The following is a 20,233-nucleotide window of genomic DNA, read 5'->3' as shown; positions in this document are numbered from 1 at the left end:
CACATGCCTGAATACAGAAATAAATATCTATCAAGTCATGAACATCTCAGGTGAGGAAATAATTATTGAAAAAAATTATTAGGAAAATAAGTGGGCTTTCATATTCATAGAGGTGACAAAGGAAATAACATCTGGAGAATACAGTGGTTTAAAATGAAAAAGCTATTTACTCCACTGAGCCATGAAAATATCTCTATGACCCTTCTAACTCCCCACAAAATCCTGCCTCTCTGACCTTCTCTCCAAACGCCACCACTTCTGTCCCTCAGCCTTCATCACCAGGGACACAAATGCACACACTTCTCAGGGGGAAGACAGGTCTCAACCAGGCTTCAATGAGGGGTGGCCCTTCCAGTAGTTTACTTGCATGGATGGCTAAGGTGTCTTTCTAAGGGGAAAAGGAAACTTTACAAATCTCCAGGGCCAGAGAAAAACCATGTTTAAATACAGCACAGAATTTGGCCCAATTCTGTCAGTGGCTCATCTTACACAAACACCTAATTCCTACTGAAATGAGAGATTGCTAAAAAACGCAGAAGAAAAATCTCTTTAAGACATTGAAAGCTAAAGGAAGCTTTGATTCCTAAACCAGACAATAATGAGGAGTGAGGAGTACTCCCCACTTGGTGATACAGCCACCTTCGCCTGCTCCTGCTGGCATCTCTGATTGGCACCAGAAGCAACAGCCTTGGCTGACGCAGTGGCTACAGCGGACCCTGCAGTGATACTCAGCTCTCCTAGCAAGTTCTGCAGTATCTGCTTATTTACCTGGCACTGAAGAAAGGAAAAGAGGTTGATGGAGAGCAGAGTGAGAAAAATTTTGTTATTGTTATTTTCATCCTATTTTCTTCCTGGGCCGGTATGTTCTAGGGAATGAACTATGGATTAAAAAAACTTCAGACTCTACCTCCAAAATATCTCCAGTCTCCACTGCTTCTCCTTTCTTCCCCATATCATCACTGAAGCCTTCTTCTGCTCTCAGCTGGACTGTCACAATAGTGTCCCGGCCAGTCTGACTGCCACCAGCCTCTATTTCTAGGCCATCACACACACCTTCACCAGATTCCCTTCCTGACTAATCATCATCATTGGGTCATCACTACAGCAAGTTAAGTACCAACCACTCACCATCACCCAGATCATCTGGCTGCAGTCCACCTCAGATCAAGTGGGCTCTTTCCCTGCTCCCAGCATCCAATGCTTAGGTTCTGGCCTCTTCCCCATCTCATTAGTTCTGATCCTGCCCCTGCTTCAAGGTTCTTCTCAAAAAGTGCCTCCTCCATGGAGCCGTTCCAGATGGCCCAACATTGTCATGTTCTTGCACACCTCTGAGTTCTCACAGCACACTGCTTACCCATCTCCCCTCTAGCAACAAGCACTTAGGAAGCATCTCCTCTGTGCCAGGCCAGGATGTCTGGACGCGACCTTGAGGGTATTGTGTCTAGAAAAGGAGATAACACTTCAGCAGATAACTTGTTTGACAATCTGGTAACTAATGCATCAGGACTGAAACACATTTTTACTGAACACTGGGTAGCACTCTTAAATAAATGGCAAGTTTTGTCTGGTGTCAGTCACTTGTGTGTCTTCCACGCCTCCTACAATCAAGTGATTGTCAGTTACCTGGGCACGTGTCTTACTCCATCATAGATGGGTGGCAGAACTCACAGAATGCCTAGACACAGATTTTTTGTCATGCAAATATATTCCAGGTTGAATAAAAGGGACAGAAAGTCCTGTCCATCTTCAATCCACATCCTTCTATTGTCCCCATTGTCCAAGGAGACCTACATTCACCTTGCTCTCCAAGCAATAGAAACAGTAGAGATGGACCATCCTCTGGGTCCCTGAGTAGCTTCAGCCCCGAGGACATCCTTGTATGGATTTGGAAAGCTTCTTCTGCAACGTCAAAATCTATACTGGAAGCTACTTTCCCCAAAGGTCCTCGAAATAGGGACAAGAAGCAAAAAAATAAAACATAGGAAACAAGGAACAAAACTAGATAATTCCATCAGAGACAGGACATAGCAGATTTCAGTTGTGCGGTGTTGGCATTAGGTGATAGAAGAAAATAATAGCAAATAAAAAGCGAGCATTTGGGTTACTAGATTACCCTAAGTGCAAAATGTGCTTAAAATAGATACTTAATACGAGTATAATTTCATGCCATTACTTGGGCAATGAATGTGTTTACCATCATTTTCCTCACCACTGGATTTTTGTTGATTACTGTATCGCTGCACTGCTCTTTCATAAAATCTTTCTGGCCTTTCCTGGTTTGCTCGCTCCACCCTCCATGGAAGTTTTCAGGGGCTTTAAATCTCCTGAATCAGATCCAACTTTTTGGGTACATGAACCTGTGTGCATTTTTCAGAGAACAGTCTCTAGAAATTTTATCTGAATCTTTAAGAAACCTAATGAAACATAGAATACTAAAGGAATGCAGTTAGCATTGTAAATGTGATGTTTGATATGCTATCATACATAGCATTATATTTCTTTTTTAATTTTTAACATGTTTGTTTAGCAATTTAACATTGCCTATATGATTACTTTTCTTTTTCAAAATTAGCACCTTTTACCAAATTAGTAAAGTTTTAAAATTTGCATCTTTCCTGCAAAATAAATGAGGATAGTCATTTCTCATTTTTGAACATTTTACTTATAAAACTCCAGAATGATCTTTTTTTTTCTCATTAAATTTTGTTTCAATGTGTCTCAACATTTTGTGACAGATTTATGGTCAAGTTGTTTCTATTAAAAAGTACTGATTTTAAAAACTAACAACTTAAAAAGTACCAAAAAAAATAGTCCATAAAACATTCTCCTTTCCTTCTGACAATTTTCAGAATTTTAGGTCTGCTCAGAAATTACCAAGTTGGATATGAAGCAGCCCCTGGAGTTGAGAATAAGTAACACATGGGCCTCACCTCAAGGAGATCCAATTCTATCCTTCGCTCTACACACCAAAGCTTCATCTCTGGGGAAACGAAAGATGCAAAAGTGAACGATGGGAGAGCATGGACTGGGCTAGCCTCTACGGATCAGTTCAAGGTTGCTATTTATTTTCCTCAAATGGGAAAACAAAGGAAAGAGGGTAAAAACAAAGGGGTGAATGGATCAAAGGACAGATTGTGGGAAGAGTTATTTGGACATGGGAAAATTATCAAATGTTCCATGGGAAAATCAAAAACCTATACTAGAAGGCACCGGCTGGGTAGCTCAGTTGGTTAGAGCATCGCGGGATATATACCAAGATTGTGGATTCGATTTCCGCTCAAGGCACATACAAGATTCAGCTAATGAATACATAAATATGTGCAACAACAAATCGAGATCTCTCTCCCTCCCTCTCTCTCTCTCTCTCTCTCTTTCCCCTCCCTTCTCTAAAATCAATATATATACAAAATTTTCTTTAAAAACTTATACTAGGAGAGAGAGGGTCAGACACTAAGTTATTGGTTTCCTCTAAAGGCAGGGCAGCCAGTTGATCCGTTTCCGTTTGTCACTCCGGGTATTTTAACCTGTCCATGTCTGTGTCCGGTGCCTTGTGTGGCATTTCTGCGCTTAGGAGCCATATGGGAGGAGCAACACACGTCCAGCTGCCGAGAGCCCCAGCGGCTCGCGGTAAGCCTGCCTCCCAGAGTCGCCGCCACTGCGGCCTGTGGGTCTCTGTGAGCTACTGGTGGGGCCATGGAAGAGGTGTTTTGGCAGAACTCACACTTTCAGAAGGACCGGAGGTGAGCTGTGGGCCTCCATGAAACCCGCAAAAGCAGCCAATCCCTCAGAAGCGCTCAAGCAGAGGAAGCAGACTGCCCCAAGAGTTTGTGTCCTATTTACTTAGGCAAAGAAAGGGTATCTATTTCAACCAGCACAGGAAAATGTTAGGTTATGTAACACTGGGGATAAAGAGAACGAGGCTTTTGAGGCTTTTTTTTCTTTTCCTGGAGAAAAGTGTTGTGAAATAGACCAGGAACAAGCTCCAGTTTCCATTCTCAATCCTGCTTCCAGAAGCTTCTATATCACAAGATCAACGGTCAGAGCTCTGGGCTCTGGGGTGAGGGTTAGAGTTAGGAGAAGCCAGAGGAGAAAAGGACCCTCCCTCTTCTGTGGCTGCCCATCCCCCACTAGAGTCTACCAGGGCCTCCCAGCCACTTCAGAGCAACGAAGCACCTTCACCACCTCCACACGCTCCATCCAGCACAACCTTAGAAAGAATCATTATGCGTGTGGTCTGCTGTGCAGAGCCAGCCTGACGGGTAATTAAGAGCTGTTCACAGGGATGCTCAAACAGGATGGGGATTGGCTGATGGATCAAAATTCCAGGACATGAGCAGTTGGCCAGGGCTAGGGGTTTGCTTAAGAGAAAAGTAAGAATGTGAACCCACATAAGGTCTCAGGCAGGAGATGGGTCCAGAGAGGAAGGGTTCAAACAAAAACCCCAACTGGCTGACCGAGCAGGGACAAGAAAGCGACCACTGTCCCTGGCCCTTGGCAGAGCCCCGGAGGGGCAGGAGAGTTGGGAAGTTTGCACAATAGGCCGTGGAGCCTTAGGCTCTCCCTAATGTGGGAAGTTCCACCTCTGGGAGTCTAGGGCACATGGCCAAGATTTGGTTACAGAGGAGCCAGGCAAACCCAGTCACTTAAACAGGATTTTAGAGATTATCGAGGACACCAAGCCATGTGTTTCATCCAATAATGATTTGGTGCCCACAATGTGCCAGCTACTGTCCTAGGTGTTGGCCACATAGCAATAAACAAAATGGACCAAAATCCTGGTCTCATGGAGTTTATATTCAAGCGCTAAACAATGAATTAAATAGAGAGAAGGTCAAATGGTGCAAAGAGCAAAGGTGAAGGTGAAGCAGGGGACGGGGGCTTGGAGTACAGGGGCAAGAGTTGCATTTCTAAGTGGGATGATCAGACAAGGGGACTTGAGAAGATGACATTGAGCAAATACCTGAAGAAGGTGAGGAAACAAATAGCTCTCTGGGGAAAGAGCATTCGGGGCACGCAACAGCCCAGAACACTACCAAGTGCAGAGGCAGAAGTGTTCCCAACAGGAAGAAAGCTGGAGTGGCTGAGTGAGTACCCACAAGGAAGAGGAAGAGATGAAAGTGTAGGGCCTCAAAGGCCACCCACAGGGGACTGGCTTTCACCCAGAGTACAGTGGAAAACCATTGGGAGGTCTTGAACAGGGCTGGCACGATGTGACTCATGTTTGAAAAGGCTCACCACAACTGATTAGCACAGATCAGAGTGTGGGAAGGAGACGGGAGAGGTGGGGCCAGAGAGCAGGCCAGCTGGGCAGCAGCGGTCCTGACACAGGGCGGTGGTGGTAGGTGGCGCTGAGCAGTTACATTCTGGGTTCACCCAAAAGGCAGAGTAAAGCCAGCGTGTTTGCTGATAGACTGGATGTCCAAGGAGAAAGAAAGAAGGCCAGAAGAGCTCCAAGCCTGTCGGTCTCCAGAACCCTCCTATAGAGCTGTCATTTACTGAGACAAGGAACACCCCCCAGAAGATGCCAGTTGGGGGGCAGAGAGGGTTCCAGAGTCCAGGTTTAGGCATGTTAAGTGTGAGATGTCAAATTAGACAGCCAAAAGGACATGGCAAGTTGGGAATTGGAGGTCAATAGAAAGGGCTTGGATGGAAATATAAATTTGGGGGTCATTGGTATATAAATGGTACTTAAAACTTTGATAACTGACTCCGGGTTGGTGACACCGGATGCCAGTATCATGTCCCTTCCATTTGACCTCTTAGGGTCCCTTCCCTCCTTCTTCTCAGGGACTCGTAATCTCTCTGTGATCTGATTTGTCTGGATTTGCTCTCCCCGCTCCTGGCGGGTACCTCCCTCTGCACCCCGAACACAGACCTTTCTCTGAGTCCCATTCCACAGAGCACTCTCCTTCGGGTGTAACAGTCTAACAGGTATAAGCCAAATTAACAAGTCTGTGTGTCTGTGCATTACCTTTCCAAGATAATGTGATTTCTTTTCCTTAGGGCACTTTTAGGCCGTGTCAAAGGAAGGAAGTGGGTCCCATTTGAGACATGTGGCATGCTTTGAATTGCACAGGGAAAGACGGCCAGCTCAAGGCTGAGTGCACTGCCTTCAAGATACAAAATAGGCATGTCGTCCCCACTCAAACTACAATCTTTCCACATTTGAATCAGGACCTTGGAAAACATATAATTTTTACTACAATTTAAAAAACGCCAATCAATACCATCTCAGACCATTTTATTCAACATTTTCATAGTATTTCAAGTCTCCAGCTCAGTTGAAGAGAAGCTGTGTTGTGTTTTTGAAGGTGAGGAAGCACCAGATAGCATGAGAGCAGTGCCCGAAGAGGAGGCCTAGTGAATGCTTAATAAAATCACAAATGTGCGTTGGGCCACTGTCTGGTGCTGGGCTAAACCCCCTTGCCTGGAGGCTGACACTTCCAAGGGTGTTTTTCTACTAGTTATCAGTAATTCTCAACCCTGGCGACAACTAAGGAGTCTTCGCAAATGTCTGCGCCTAAACCATACCCACACACATTCTGGTTTCTGGAGAGAGACCCAAGCATCAATTTTTGTTTTAAATCTCCAGTGATTCTGATGTACAGTTATGATACAGGCATGTGGCAGAACAGCTGCAATCGATAAAAGCTACAGGAGCCATCAAGAAGAAGGAAGACTACCCCCCACTGGGTTTCTGGCTGGAAACCGGTAGACACCAGCTCAATCCAATGTGGCATGGTGACTAATCGCACCTAGTGGTGACCGCCGGCCTCACTGTAGCGCATTTGCATGCTGAGCACCACACCCTGCATGGCCATGGTCAGAAACTGAAAACCCACTCAAGGACACAAATCGGCCAACCTCTGGAGCTCCTCTGAAAGACCTCTGCCCCGTTCTCAGGAACATCCTGAAATTCCTTCCCCTTATTGAATGCCCTACACCCCGATTAAAGGAGCCTCAATAAAGCAAGCAAATTCTGCTAGAGAGAGGCTGCTCTGTCCTTGGAGTAAGTAGCTCCTTCTCTGTCTCAAGGCTTCACTAATCATCTCAACTCCGTTTTAAACTTCACGCCGGCTTGAGTTTGAATTCTTTCCTGCACAAAGCCAAGAACCCACAATGGGCCACAGACCTTCGGGTCCCCAGACCCCTGGAATGGCTGCATCATCAAGAGTTGAGAACTCCTTGGCTGGATTAATTTTCCTTCACCATTTGTATGAATCCATCCCATTCATATACTTCATGCACACATAAAATCAAAACAGACCACAACATAGCCAGTTTCCTGTATTACCATTTCTATACCTTTACTTCCTGTTTTTTCATTTCATTTAACTCAACATTTTTCATTAATGTTTTACAGGTTTGCCATGTTTAACAGTACCTTTTAAGAGAATGTGTGGATTTATATAGTGAAAAACAATAAGTCCCCCAAAACAGTCCCAATGTCTGAGAAAATGAAGCTAAGACAATGCAATATTCCAAATTTATACCAAGCCCTCCCCCCTTTGCAAACTCTGCTGCAGAAATTACACTACGCATCCTGTTCCCAGAGTGATTCTATTATTGACAATGTGGGTAAAGAAGTAAACAAAAAAAGCCATGCTCATTTCAAGCCGCTAAGAAACACAGGCCAAAAGAAAAATAAAATCAATCAACCTTTGCCAAGTGGAAAAGAACAAAACCAGCAGGGACTGAGGTTCTATATTCAGCTTTTAAAAGAGTATTTCAAATAATAGGGAACAAATGCTGGGTAATTACTCAAAAGATTTATAAACAATGCGACAGAACAAAGCAAACTGAGTCGGTACTACTGGACGTGAGTTCACCCTGGGAAGAACAACTGGACACCTTGAACTTCATTAATGAAACGCTCTTGCTGAGTGTTTGCATTCATTCCTAGTCACCCTGTTCTTACCCTAAAAAGAATTCTGAAATGTTGTCAGCAGCCACTTTAATTCCCATTTTACAGAAAGGGAAGTAAAGGCTGAAAGTGATTAATTATCACTGTAACTCCCACTTTGCGCCTCCAGCACAGCCGGGAGGTGGTACCGATCTCTGGTGGTTAGTGTCATCGCTAACTAAACAATTTCCATCCCTGTGCTCAAGGAAATCAGCGGTTAGAGTTTCGTGTCCCACAGCCTAACTCAAATTTTCCTTCTTTTCCAAGAACTCTCTTGTTTGTTCTCCCTTTGCCTTTCTTTCTCTGTACCCTGTCTCTACTTCTAAGTCGCCTTCCATGGTTCAAATTTTGTTCTAATTAGCCCTAAGGGACTATCCAAAAGGCTTTGCTTCTGCTAGGATTTTGGTGACCATGTGTGTCTTGAGAAAAGCAGCCATCTGCTGAGACCTGGTAGTGTTCTTTATTGGATAGTGGTTTCTCTGCTGAGGCAGCTCACATGACTGGTAAGCGTAGATGGGGCCAAGGAGGAGATGAGAGATCTCCAGAATGCCTCTCCACCAGGGATGCTAAATGCAGCATGTGAGGGTGCCAAGTCAGGGGAGGGGATGGTGTCCATGTGTTTGCTGTGTTAATTAGCACCATTCGAAGATCATTCTGACAAGAGCACACAGGGAGAGCATGGTGCTTCAAGTAGAGGAGGCCAGAAGAAAATGGGAGCGTTGAACTGTATTTCATGGGTGGTTGTGAAAAATCTTCCAGAAGATGGACAAAGAGATGCTGAGGGCTTTAGTTCTTTGGAGACCCCAGAAGAAGAAGCTGAAGCAAAACTGCACCACCACAGCCTGATCACTACCAAGTCATCTTACATTTTCTCAGCTCATTTCAATTGTGTTAATAAAATAAGAACTTTAATTACAATCTCAGCCCAAGGGAGATATGGGGTTAACACCTTCCATATCTCAGTCAAGAGTGATTGGCCCTTAGAAGATCAAGTAGGACCAAGCAGGGACCTGGCCACTGTGCTCAGAAGTCACTGGTAGGAATGTTGGTGAAGCCAGCTGGCTTCCCTCTGGCATCTTCTGTCTACCCACCCAACATACCTTCCTGTTTCTCCTGCTCCCTTTGCTTTGGCCACCCAGTTGTTGACTTGCCTCAGTCCTACTTCAATCTTTGTTTCCCCTGCATTCTGATCTTTATGGTATTTCTCTCTTGCTTTCCTCCCATCCTCTTAGACACAGAATTAAAACCTTGACTCTACTACCTAACTCATTGCCATCAGCACCTGCGCCCTGGCGTCCTAGGGGAGGAGAAGACCTTGCCTTCCCTGGACCTCAGCTGGCTCTCTGCTGCCCCCACCTGATCCACAGCAGCATCTGCAAATGGGAATCTGACAAACTGGCTTTCAAATCCAACGTAGCTTTGCCAATTTCTGACAACTCAAATTTACTAATTTTGTTTCACCGTAACCTGACTTAAGGTATGGGTTTGAAACAATCTTTAACCTTTAATGGCCAAGTTATGCTAGGAAGTAAATGAGCTACTTTAGAGTAAGCATTTTATTTTTTATGTTAAGTTCAGAACAGTGGTAGTGTGGTGAGCATTCTAAAAAGTCCAGTCTAAAGTGATGTGTTTGTTTGTTTGTTTGTTTTATCACCAAGACACGCTACACAAATGCAGAGTTATTCCAAAAAGTGGCCATTTGTGTAACATTGATTTTTTTTCTATGTCAAATTTCCAATAATAGTAATGAAGGGGGTGAGAAGAAGAAGAAAGAGGAGGAAGAAGAAGAAACACTCTTAGTTTTTGAAGTAGCTCAAAAAATTGTTAAGATAAAATCCAGCATCTGACACCACTGAGTTATCCATTCAGCAATTCACACGCAAAGAAATAGTGGGAATGTAAATACATGCCTGATGTGGTCACCTCCACATCACCAGTACCTGGCTGGAATTGGGTACACAATACCCCTCCAACAAGTATGTGTTGAATAGATCAGTGGATGCACACATAGTTAACAGCACTTTGTAACCCGTACATCCATGCAGCACACTATAAACATGGTGTTTTACGCAGCCTGAAATGTACAGCACTTGCGTGTCACACACACAGACACTCCAGAATAGATGCACTGTCCTCCCTCCTCTCGTGGTCTTAGTTATTCCTACCTTCACACCCCATATTACTGGTCAAAAATGAGCCGAGGAGTGTGAAAAATATTTATTTTTATACATCACCAAACCACTTCAATGCCTGGCTTGGAAGAGAATGATCAAAAAGATCCATCTCTATGTATTTTTTTCTTCTTTAGAAAGTATAGCTTTCTCAAAAGGAAAGCTAATACATTCTTACTAATAGTCTCTTGTATGGGCACTTGCACTAATGTCTGATGATCTTAGGTAGAAGGAACTATAACTTAGGCCCAATAGAAAATTGTGTGTTATCTTTATAATGGAGAAAAGTCATTTGGTTATAATTAATATCCAAAGTGAGCACATTGGGGATAGGTTTTTTTCCCCCCAATGGCAAAAAGTCACATGGAATTTTGTACAAATCATCTTGAAATATATACAGTCCTAGAAAGATAGTTCCAAAGGCCCAGGACTACATTATGGGAGCAGAGTTGCTAACCTACTTTGAAAAAGAATAACATTGATACGATGGCATTTGAAATGTTATGAAGAAACTGGCCAAACAATATGGAGATATCATACATTACAAAAGGCATATTTTTCTAAAGGAGGTGTAACAGTCAGTAAATGGATGTTCCCAAACGACATGGCAGCTAAACATAGAAAGGAAAAACCATTTAGAAGTGTGAGAACTTGATTGATAAGAAGGCAATTATAGTGGGAGCGGTCAATACATCTCTTTGAGAAGTGAATCAATACTACATCCAACGATCGACATTGAACAGTGACATGGAGGCCCTGACAACTTTCAACTAGAGAATTTGTTTTCATTTATCCACTAGCCACTTACAGAATCTGATTATGAACTTTGGCACAGAGAATATACTTACAAATTTTCAAAAAGAAAGGACAAATAATTTGATAATAATCCAATAAAAGCTGAATAGAAAGATAAAATCTCTATTTGAAAATTGGCATATGTATATATACCTGACTAACCTTTAAAATTGAAGAAATCAATGGTGGTACTCAAACTATCTTGAAAACACTCAAAAAGATGCTTCAGAGCAAAGTTTGTGGGTTATGAAAGAAACTGACTTAAATAAAGCTTTTATATATATCATAGATAATTATATATAATATATAATTATAATGATGTTTATATGTTTATATAATTATATATGTATTATATAGACATTATCTGCATAATTCTATGTATTCTATGTAATTATATGATATATGGTAATAATTATATTGATATAATTATAGCATGTATAATACAGTAGATACAACAATAAATGTGTAATATATAATGTGTGATATAATCACATTGATAAAAATGTTAAATACATAATTTGATATTATTTATTAATTTATAGGTACATGCATGATTATTAATTAAATTATATATACATATATACATTATTTACGCATATTATTTTAAGAAATCAGAAATAATAAAAATAAACCCCAAAAAGTTCAGAGAAATTAGAACTTGAAGAAAAACAACCCCAAAAATGGAAAGAATAAGTAAATCTGAAAGTTGTTTCTTTGAAAATAAAACCCATAATCCTGGCATAGCAAATAAAAGAGAATTAAAATCCACAAAACTAAGAATGAAAAAACAGCAGTGTTTAAGAGAATTACACATGCAAACCTAAGACAATATAAAAACCTTTTGATAAATCATCCCAGAAAAATATAAATTACAAAAATGTTCCTGGGAAACTGTGGGAAAATTGAGAAGATCAATTACCACAGAGAGCAGAAAAGATTTGAGAGAGCTATTTCTGACAACCTAAGGGAGTCGCCCTGAGCCCTCTTTAACACAGAGAGGAAGGACAAATGATGAGAAACCCCTCATCCCTTGGATGCCTTGGGCAGATCCCCCCTCCTCCCAGAAGCATGGAGATGGGATCTGGGGGGACCAGAGCCAGTAAATACCCCTCTTCATTTGCACCTGTACTTTGTGGGTCCAAAACCACAGTGAGGCTTGGAGCCAGGCCCAGGTGAGGAGCAGCCTGGAAAACCTGCTCCTGGTTTGGGAAAGTGTGGCTAGCCCGTGGAGCAGCGTGGTTCAGACAGTACGGCTGCAGCCAGAGCTGGGACTGGTTCCCAGCACCCCACTGACTAGCGGTTTACCCACTGGAAGCCTCTGTTTTCTCCGCTGTAAATGGGACTATTAGTGGTACCCACTTCAGGGGTTAGTTACTGTGTGGATAAAATGAGCACTAAACAAATACAGGCAAAGATTTACCACTGCACCAAGCACATGGTAGATAGTCAAAAGTGTTCATCACCGTTATCAAAAAAGATAAAATAGAACAAAAAGCAAAAAGGGAACAGCTACCATCAAGAGCAAGAACTTCAAACTCCTGCTTTCCCACCTTATATCTCACTTTCTACATATTTGACTTCATGATTTACAGAGAAACAAAGGTAATATATATAGCTCAATTTCTTCAACTCCTTCCTCTCCACTTCAGAACTTGTCTTCTTCACCTAAACTTGCCTCCCATGTGTCTCACATGTCAGAGAAAATTACGTGCATTCATTCATTCTGCAAACATTGCTTTGAGCTCCTACCTGTGTCAGGAGCGAAGGAAGCTGACCACCAAACAGAAGAGGTCTCTGCCCTAAGGAAGCTTGTATGCTAGCGAAGAGAGGCTGACAACGAACCGATAAACAAGAACACATCCAGTGGTGATCGATGCAACACACAGATGGACATATGGGTGATGGGATAGACACTGGATGGCTACTTCAGATTGGACGGTGGTGGGGCAGGCTTCCACGAATTTAAAGTGAGAGCTGGACAGTACAGGGGCTCTGTGGGAATAGCTGGAGCAATTCACAGGTGAGAACAATCCTGGCAGAGCCGAGAAAGCAAAAACGCAAGAAGTCTAAAAGGCAGTAGGAAGAATGGGAGGTGTTACATAGCTGGAGAGGCAGATAGGAGCCAGTTCACTGGGGCTTTGGTGGCCCAGGGAGATAGCCTAGATTTTATTCCAACTGCAAAGCGATGCCAACTGTTCCTCCTTCCAAGACCAAGTTTCCCCCATCCGTTTAGTCCCATATTCCCTGCCCTGGATCTGAATTTACTTCCAACAAACCCTCTTCTACAACTTTCATTTTTTCCCCTCCCATGTGCCCTTCCCCTGAAATTTAAAGATTTCTCATTAATTAAAAGAAATAAACTTCCCTGACTTCTGCTACTCATTCCAACCAGTCCCATTTACACTTGTCTTCACTAAACTCCTTTAAAAGCATCCTAATGACGGCAAACACAGGTACTGCTTATTACATGCCAGGCTGTTCTGAGAACTTTACATTTACTAACTCATTTAATCCTCACAACAACCCTATCAGGTGGTTATTATCAGTATCTCCATTTTACAGATGAAGAAACTGAGGCAAAAGCAGTTAATACTTTCTCCAAGGTCACCCAGCTAGCAAGTGGCAATGCCAGGATTCCAACCCAAACACTCCAGTGCCAGAGGCTTCTTCTTAGTCTGGACTTGGTGCCAAGGGGCTCCCTCTCTTTGGAATCAGACTTTCGCCTCCCGGGGTTCCTCAAGCAATTTTCTCAATGATATCATTGTCCGTTCTTCCTTCATTTTCCACAGCCTCTCTGTAGATTTGATCTTGTTGAATGCCTTCTCCATGGTGGGCCTCGCACCTCCTGTGGGTCCTCTGTGGGTCACATTGAGCCCCACTCCTCCCTCCCCCTGACATGCCCCTATTTCCAGAATCAGCACCCTCATCTAGAGCTCATTGCTTCCTCACTGGTCCTGCTGGGTCCAGGCTTCTCAGCTCCCAGGGCTCCCCTATTGCTACTATGAATCTCTGAAGCCCAGCTGTATGTAGCCAGCACCCTGCTCAGATGTCTGCTGTGGTTCCACATTTCCTATAGAACAAAGTCCAAATGCCTTCATGCTGACCACAGCTGCCTTTTTAAATGAATTTGCCACAGGTCAGCTTCAGGTCACCTGCCATAGCCGAACCGACCTCTCCCTACTCCTGTCAACGCCGGGTACTCTTCCACTCTCCTTGCTCTTCTCTCCACCTGAGATGCCACTTCCAATCTTCAAGTGCCCAAATCCTGCCATTCTGAAAGTCCAAGTTTGAATACCATTTCTCTAATGATGCAGCGGGAAGTAATCTTGCTTTCTTTTTAAATTCTTAACAAATAAGAAAACCAAGGCAGGAGGCCTGGCAAGACATGGACTACCTATCTTATCCCACTTAACGTCTTCCTCGCTGTGCTTCCTTGCTGTGCTTTCCTCCCCAACAAGATTTCCTGATCGTTGAGGTCTGGTTTATCTCTTTAACTCTTAGCACTTTCCCCAAGAATCCATTCAATAATATTTGCTGGCCCTGGCTGGTGTGGACTGAGCACCAGCCTGTGAACTGAAAGGTCGCTGGTCCGATTCCCAGTCAGGGCACATGCCTGGGTTGTGGGCCAGGTCCCCAGTTGGGGGTTTGAGAGAAGCAACTGACTAATGTTTCTCTTGCACATGGATGTTTCTCTCCATCTCTCTAAAAATAAATAAATAAAATATTTTTTAAAAAAATAATAATAATATTTTCTGATTAAATGAATATATTCAAGGTCTATCAGGAAAAAAGTCCAGCCATTATTAATATAACGAGACTGGTATGCACAACATCGCTGTAGCCTGGTAGCCAAAGGAGAGTGGACTGGAATTCGCATGTATGAACAATGACAACTTCACTGTACTAGTCAGTGGGGGCAGTAGACCCCATTGAGTGAGTATGTGTACTGTGTGGCCACCGCATTAAAAGTAACCGTGTGAGTAGAATAACGAATCCGCATCAGATTTTGCGTTAGATTCCTCCACAGAAACTGTTCAGCTGATTCAGAAGGCTGTGGTTATGGGCAACTGGTGATTGGCAGCTTCGTCACAACAATGTGCTCACTCATGCATCATGTCTCGTGCAGAGTTTTTTGGCAAAACATCAAATTACCCAGGTGACTCAGGCCCCCTACAGCCCAGATTTGGTGCCCTGTGACTTCTGGCTTTTCCCAAACTAACATCACCTTTGAAAGGGAAAAGATTTCAGACCATTGATGAGATTCAGGAAAATATGATGGGGCAGCCGAAGACGATTGGGAGACTGTGTGAGGTCCCAACGTGCCTGACATCATTGTCTTATATACAATGTTTCTTGTATCTTGTATCTTCTTCAATAAATGTCTCTGTTTTTCATAGTACATGGCTGGATACCCTCTGGACAGACCTCATACATGCCTATATATATATACCTAATTCATCGATCTCTCACTTCTGGATCATTCTTCCTTATCACCCCGAAGGATCAAGCTTGTCTCTGAAACACCTTTGTAGTGATCTTGCCGTGGCTCATCAATTTATCATATCTTCATGCCCATGATAGATGGACAGGCAACTCCATCTTTCCACAGAAATGGCTTTTTGCTCTCTTCCTACTGTCCTGCCCTGGTCAATCCAAGGCCCCTTATAAACAGTGTCCTGAGCAGTCACAGTTTGCATTACAAGGTCTTGGGGGTCATTATAGACACAATAATTACAATTATTTCTGGCATCAGGCAGGAAGACCCGTGCTGGGCTGAGGCCTTATGTACCATTTTGGCCAATTCCCCACAGCACAGATGAGGACTCTGCGATCCGCATGCCTCAAGTGACCAACTTGCCCAAGCACTAGGCTGTCAACAAATATTTAATTATTTCTGATGGGCAGCCATCACTGTGTGAGGTGCTGCACCACTGTGATTTAAAAAAAAAAAAAAAAAGGCCCTTCAAGAAACTGACTGTCTAGTGGAAAAGGAAGCTGACAAAGAGTAATTTTAGTAAAGTGTCAGCAAGGGTTCTGATATGTAAAGTACTGATTTCTACGGGAATATACAGTCTCCCTGTGGGAGTAAAGGAGGTTGTAAGTAAATGAGAAGAAATAAGTCAGCAAAAAGAAAGGAGGAAAGTTCTAGCTAGCTAGTGAGATCTCAGCCAAGTATCAACTCTATACATCTCTGTCTTTCTCACTGTTTTTGACTCTAGATTTGTTTTCTACTTTCCAATTATCCTCTCTGACTAAATTCCTGATATCCTAACTACTCTTCTATTTTCCCGCCTCTCTTCCCTTCCACCCTCCCTTTCTCCTTTCCCGTCTCTCCCTCTAGCCCCTCCCACCCAGCTCACCTGCTGGCCTCCATCTACTCTCTTGAGCACTTAACAGCCCTTACACAAAGAATCAAACGACCTTTGCTGAGTTCAGGCGCACGGAGAGCAGTAACAGAGCCTTCTTCCTGCAGCAGGTGCATTCGGTCATTCCGCAAACACTCCCTGCCAACCCTCTGTTTCCTGGGCCACAGAAATAGACCTGTGAAGGCCAGGAGCCCCGACACTTTCAAGGAACTGAGAGATCACAAAGCTAAATCCAAGAGAAGACTGCAGTGGGCCTGGCAAGATTAGCAGCGATCAGATGGGGGAGACAAGTGGTCCAGGAGTGGGGGGTATTTTTGGCAAATTCATCTAGTAGGACGCTGATGACTGCTTCCACAGGAGAGCAGAAACATGCCATTTTCCCCAGAGAAACAGTTGGGATTATTAACCAAAAAATGCTCTTTAAAGGATGAGCATGGCTAAAGGAAGCATGTTCCCTCTACACCACTGTGCTACTTCTTTTCATCACTTCTAACATCTGAACAAAGGAAGGGCCTGTATCGGGATCCTTTGGACATGGGACTTTTTTTAATATCTCCAAACCTAAGATTTAATTTTTTTCCATGTAGTTTTTCTTCCCCTCTACAGCTTTAAATCAATTTCAGAATGCCAGTTACTTATGGCGGACACAGTTCAACAATTTTCTATGAAGAGCCCAAAGAAAGACACTGAAATTAGCCAATTTCTTCTGATCACTATAGTTGTGCTAATGGAATTTTTTGCAAGGATTTCTTAGTTTTTCAATGCAATTCTTTAGACTCCGACAAAGTAAGATGTAATTTTTAAGTGATACAAGAAAATATAGAAGGAAATAACTGTCCAAGAGATTCAAGAAAATTGAAATAAAATAACTAAAATGATTTGAGGACTAGAACGGTACAAAATCCTTGTCTCTGTCTCTTTGGAGTAATAATTTGAGATAATGTCTCTATATCCCTAAAAGAGACTATGGATAAGAATAAAATCATTTCTTGTATGCCATTCTGCTTTTAGAAAATGTGATAAAACATTTTATGTTAGTAGTCTGGGGTGATTTAGGAATCATTCATTTTTGAAGTACTTGAAACCTTAAACCTTGGCATGGAAAAAGGGAGGGAAGATACATTTTTAAAAGAAGAAGAAGAAGGCTGCATGTGATAGTGCTGGCCTGGTGGGATGGCAGTGGGGCTAGTCACCTCCCCCACTGTGACCAGCTGGCTGCCACCCCCTTGCCAGCCCTCTCACCTTCAGTTAGGACACCGATAAGAAGCGGGAAGCATTAGTTCAATGTTTGCCAAAATCAAAGTTCACCCTGAATATAGAGCAAACTGGTAATATTTACTGCCACTAAGCTCAGGGTGGTCTGAGAGAAGAGTGGGAAGAGGAGACCACAGCCAGGAGCAAACTTCCATGAAGAAGGGAGAGTCGGCCACGCCGGACAGCTGTCACGACCTGCTGCTCCCGCCACGCAAGAACTTGCTCAGGTCTGGTCGCCCAGCTCTGGAGTCCTCAGCTTCCAAGTTCAGAGCTCATTCTCCAAAGGCATTGTCTCTTTAAAACAAAATCTCTAAGGCCAGTTTAATGATGAAATTAACAATGATTTATTTGGCTTGACAGGCACTTCTAAGAACCAAACAACTTTAAAAGATCAGTGGAGTGGTTGATGCTTGGGTTCAAGTCCAACTCCCTGTTACCCTGCTATTTCTCTGACCCACCCCACGTTGTGTTCTTATTTAATGGAGGGGGCTCCCAGCCAGGAAAATGAGAGCATAAAAATAACCTCACTGGACGCAGCTGTAAGCCAGGAAGAACACTAATTCTGCTAATTCTAAACAACCTCCCCCAACAAATGAAATTTGGAGTGTTCTCAAAACTTGATTTGATCTTTATCACTGCTCTTTCTATTCATAATAATAATAATGCTACCAAAAATATTTTCAGGACTACAAGTTTAGAGTTAGATCTGGCATGTTTTCTCCCTAATCTACAATTGAAGACAGTAGTTTGGAAAATACTTAATACTTTGCAAACCCAAACTCATCATCATAGTAAAATGACTATGTATTATCTCCTTTTTTTTTCTAAGATCATTTTAAAGACAATTCACAGTCTTCCTTTCCTATTTCCTTCTCACATCAGAAGATGGAGAGTTTTGTCAGATGTGTTAAAAAAAAAAAAAGAGTCAAAGGCAGAAAAAACAGACACATCACATTTATTAGTTTCCACTTAATTAGTTTTCAGCAACAACAATTGGTCTCCAGTGTAAAAAAGCAAAAGTAGAACTTTACACACAGAATAGGGAAATTTTGCTTATTATTTTCTAAAACTCTAAGAGGACAGTGCAGTTTGGGTTGAGAAAAACAACTTTGCTGTGTTTGTCGGGCAGGTGCTGTGTATATGAACTCTCCTGGGTGTTCAATCGCTGACCTTTATCAGATGGGCTGGAGAGCAGGGACTTTGGCAGGTCACGCTGGCAAAGACAAATCTGTGCCTGGTATTTTTCTGCCTCAAGAAAAATGATCTTCTCGTGGTACCTTAAGTTTCACCCTTATCATAACCTAATACATTTTTAATAGTTATTTCTTTAGTAATAGTTTTTCAATAGCCTACTGGGTTAATAGCAGATCATTTAGGAACTTTGTCAATTTCAGTGTTGCTTAAGTTTTCTAAATGAACACACTTAAAAATATGGTAGTGGTGTCCTTGTGTATTTGCTCTGACAGAAGGCTGACCTTCTCCTAGTAATCCATATAAGCCGTGCTCCCTTCCATCTGGTGGCAAAGTAAGTTCTCAGCATGTCCTACAACCTAAATATGGTTTTCAATGGAGACTCTATTTCCTCACTTCTAGGTCACCATTTCCATCCTTTGTTTTTACTTCAAGTTGTGGTTACCTTTAGTCACTTAGCAAGAATGTGACTTAACTGTGTGGCATCAGAGGGCACCAAAGGGCAGTGGAGAGACTGCTAAAATGCATCCAGGGTCCTTTATGGAGTGGACAAGGTCTGAGGCAGAAAGAGCCAAAGTCCACCATGAAGAAAAGCCCACACCAAACAACAGGGCCTCGGGGAAAATCCCCATGCACTGAGTTCTCTTCTAAGCTCATTCATTTCGCCTTTAGGTTCCCTCTTTGTTTCTGGGCTTATTTCTTCGCTACCTGGAAGAACCCGTGCTTTGCTGTAGATCGTGGCCATAAAACAAGTACAATCACAACCTCCATTGTGTGCTGTTCTTGGTCATCCCCCAGCAGTTCCATGCGGAAGGCTTTTTGAGCCAACCAGGTTACCACCTCATTGAACATAAAACTGTACTTTTTGGAGCCACGGCTGGCACCTCACCTGCTTCTGGGCCCACAGCGAAAACCCTGCCAGGAAATGAATGGGACTGAACGCAGAAGGAAAACACACGTCATGCTCGTGTCAGTCACGAATAACCCAAAAAAACTGCACTGATGCTTTAGGTATTAGGAGAGACAGATGTGAGAAAATGAAACCAAAGGCGCCAAGCCTTCTGAGGGAACTAAATCTGAGTCCATACTAGTAAAGCTCTTACTCAACGTGCTAAGCAAAGTGCTGACACAGCCTATTGTCCAGAAAGCTCACTTAGCCACAGCAGAAGAACAGATCTTGAACTAAAAGGGAGGAGTTCATAGATGTGACTGGGATTTTGAAGTACCCGGCCCATGTGAAGATCTACAAGCCCTTCATTCATTAAATAACTGATTAATTTCCAAGCCAACTCCTTCCTGCAGTGGAGACACAATTTTGAGACCATGTGTCCCAGACACTGTACACAACACTCTCATTCTGTTATAAGTAACTGAATAATCACCAAAAACAAAAACAAACAAACAAACAAACAATCCTGAGGCTCAGATAGGTGGGAAAATGTATGCAAGAGTAGGCAGCCAAACCCTACCTTAGCAGAGGACTAGGCCAAACCCTCTGCTAATGCCCGAGAATCACAACACTTAGGTGGCATAAGACACTTAGCCAACGTGAT

The 20,233-nt window shown here is 42.9% G+C and overlaps 1 protein-coding gene across 3 annotated transcripts in view; it reads right to left on the bottom strand.

Moving 5' to 3' along the window:
• The window catches only part of ESR1 (estrogen receptor 1), a 345,015-nt gene that overhangs the window by 321,657 nt on the left and 3,125 nt on the right, over positions 1-20,233 (bottom strand). The window contains exon 1 of one of the 3 annotated variants that reach the window (XM_053914186.2): positions 17,478-17,549. The exons of the other annotated variants lie outside the window; for them this stretch is intronic. The gene's annotated coding sequence lies outside the window, so the exon portion shown is untranslated. Of the gene's footprint in view, positions 1-17,477; positions 17,550-20,233 lie in introns of those variants that run through there. 3 annotated transcript variants of the gene reach the window in all.

Source organism: Desmodus rotundus, chromosome 11, assembly GCF_022682495.2.
Source record: "Desmodus rotundus isolate HL8 chromosome 11, HLdesRot8A.1, whole genome shotgun sequence".
In the NCBI taxonomy this organism is placed as follows: Eukaryota; Metazoa; Chordata; class Mammalia; order Chiroptera; family Phyllostomidae; genus Desmodus; species Desmodus rotundus.
The sequence above is the reverse complement of the archived record's forward strand: the minus strand, read 5'-3'. Positions and strand labels throughout refer to the sequence as shown.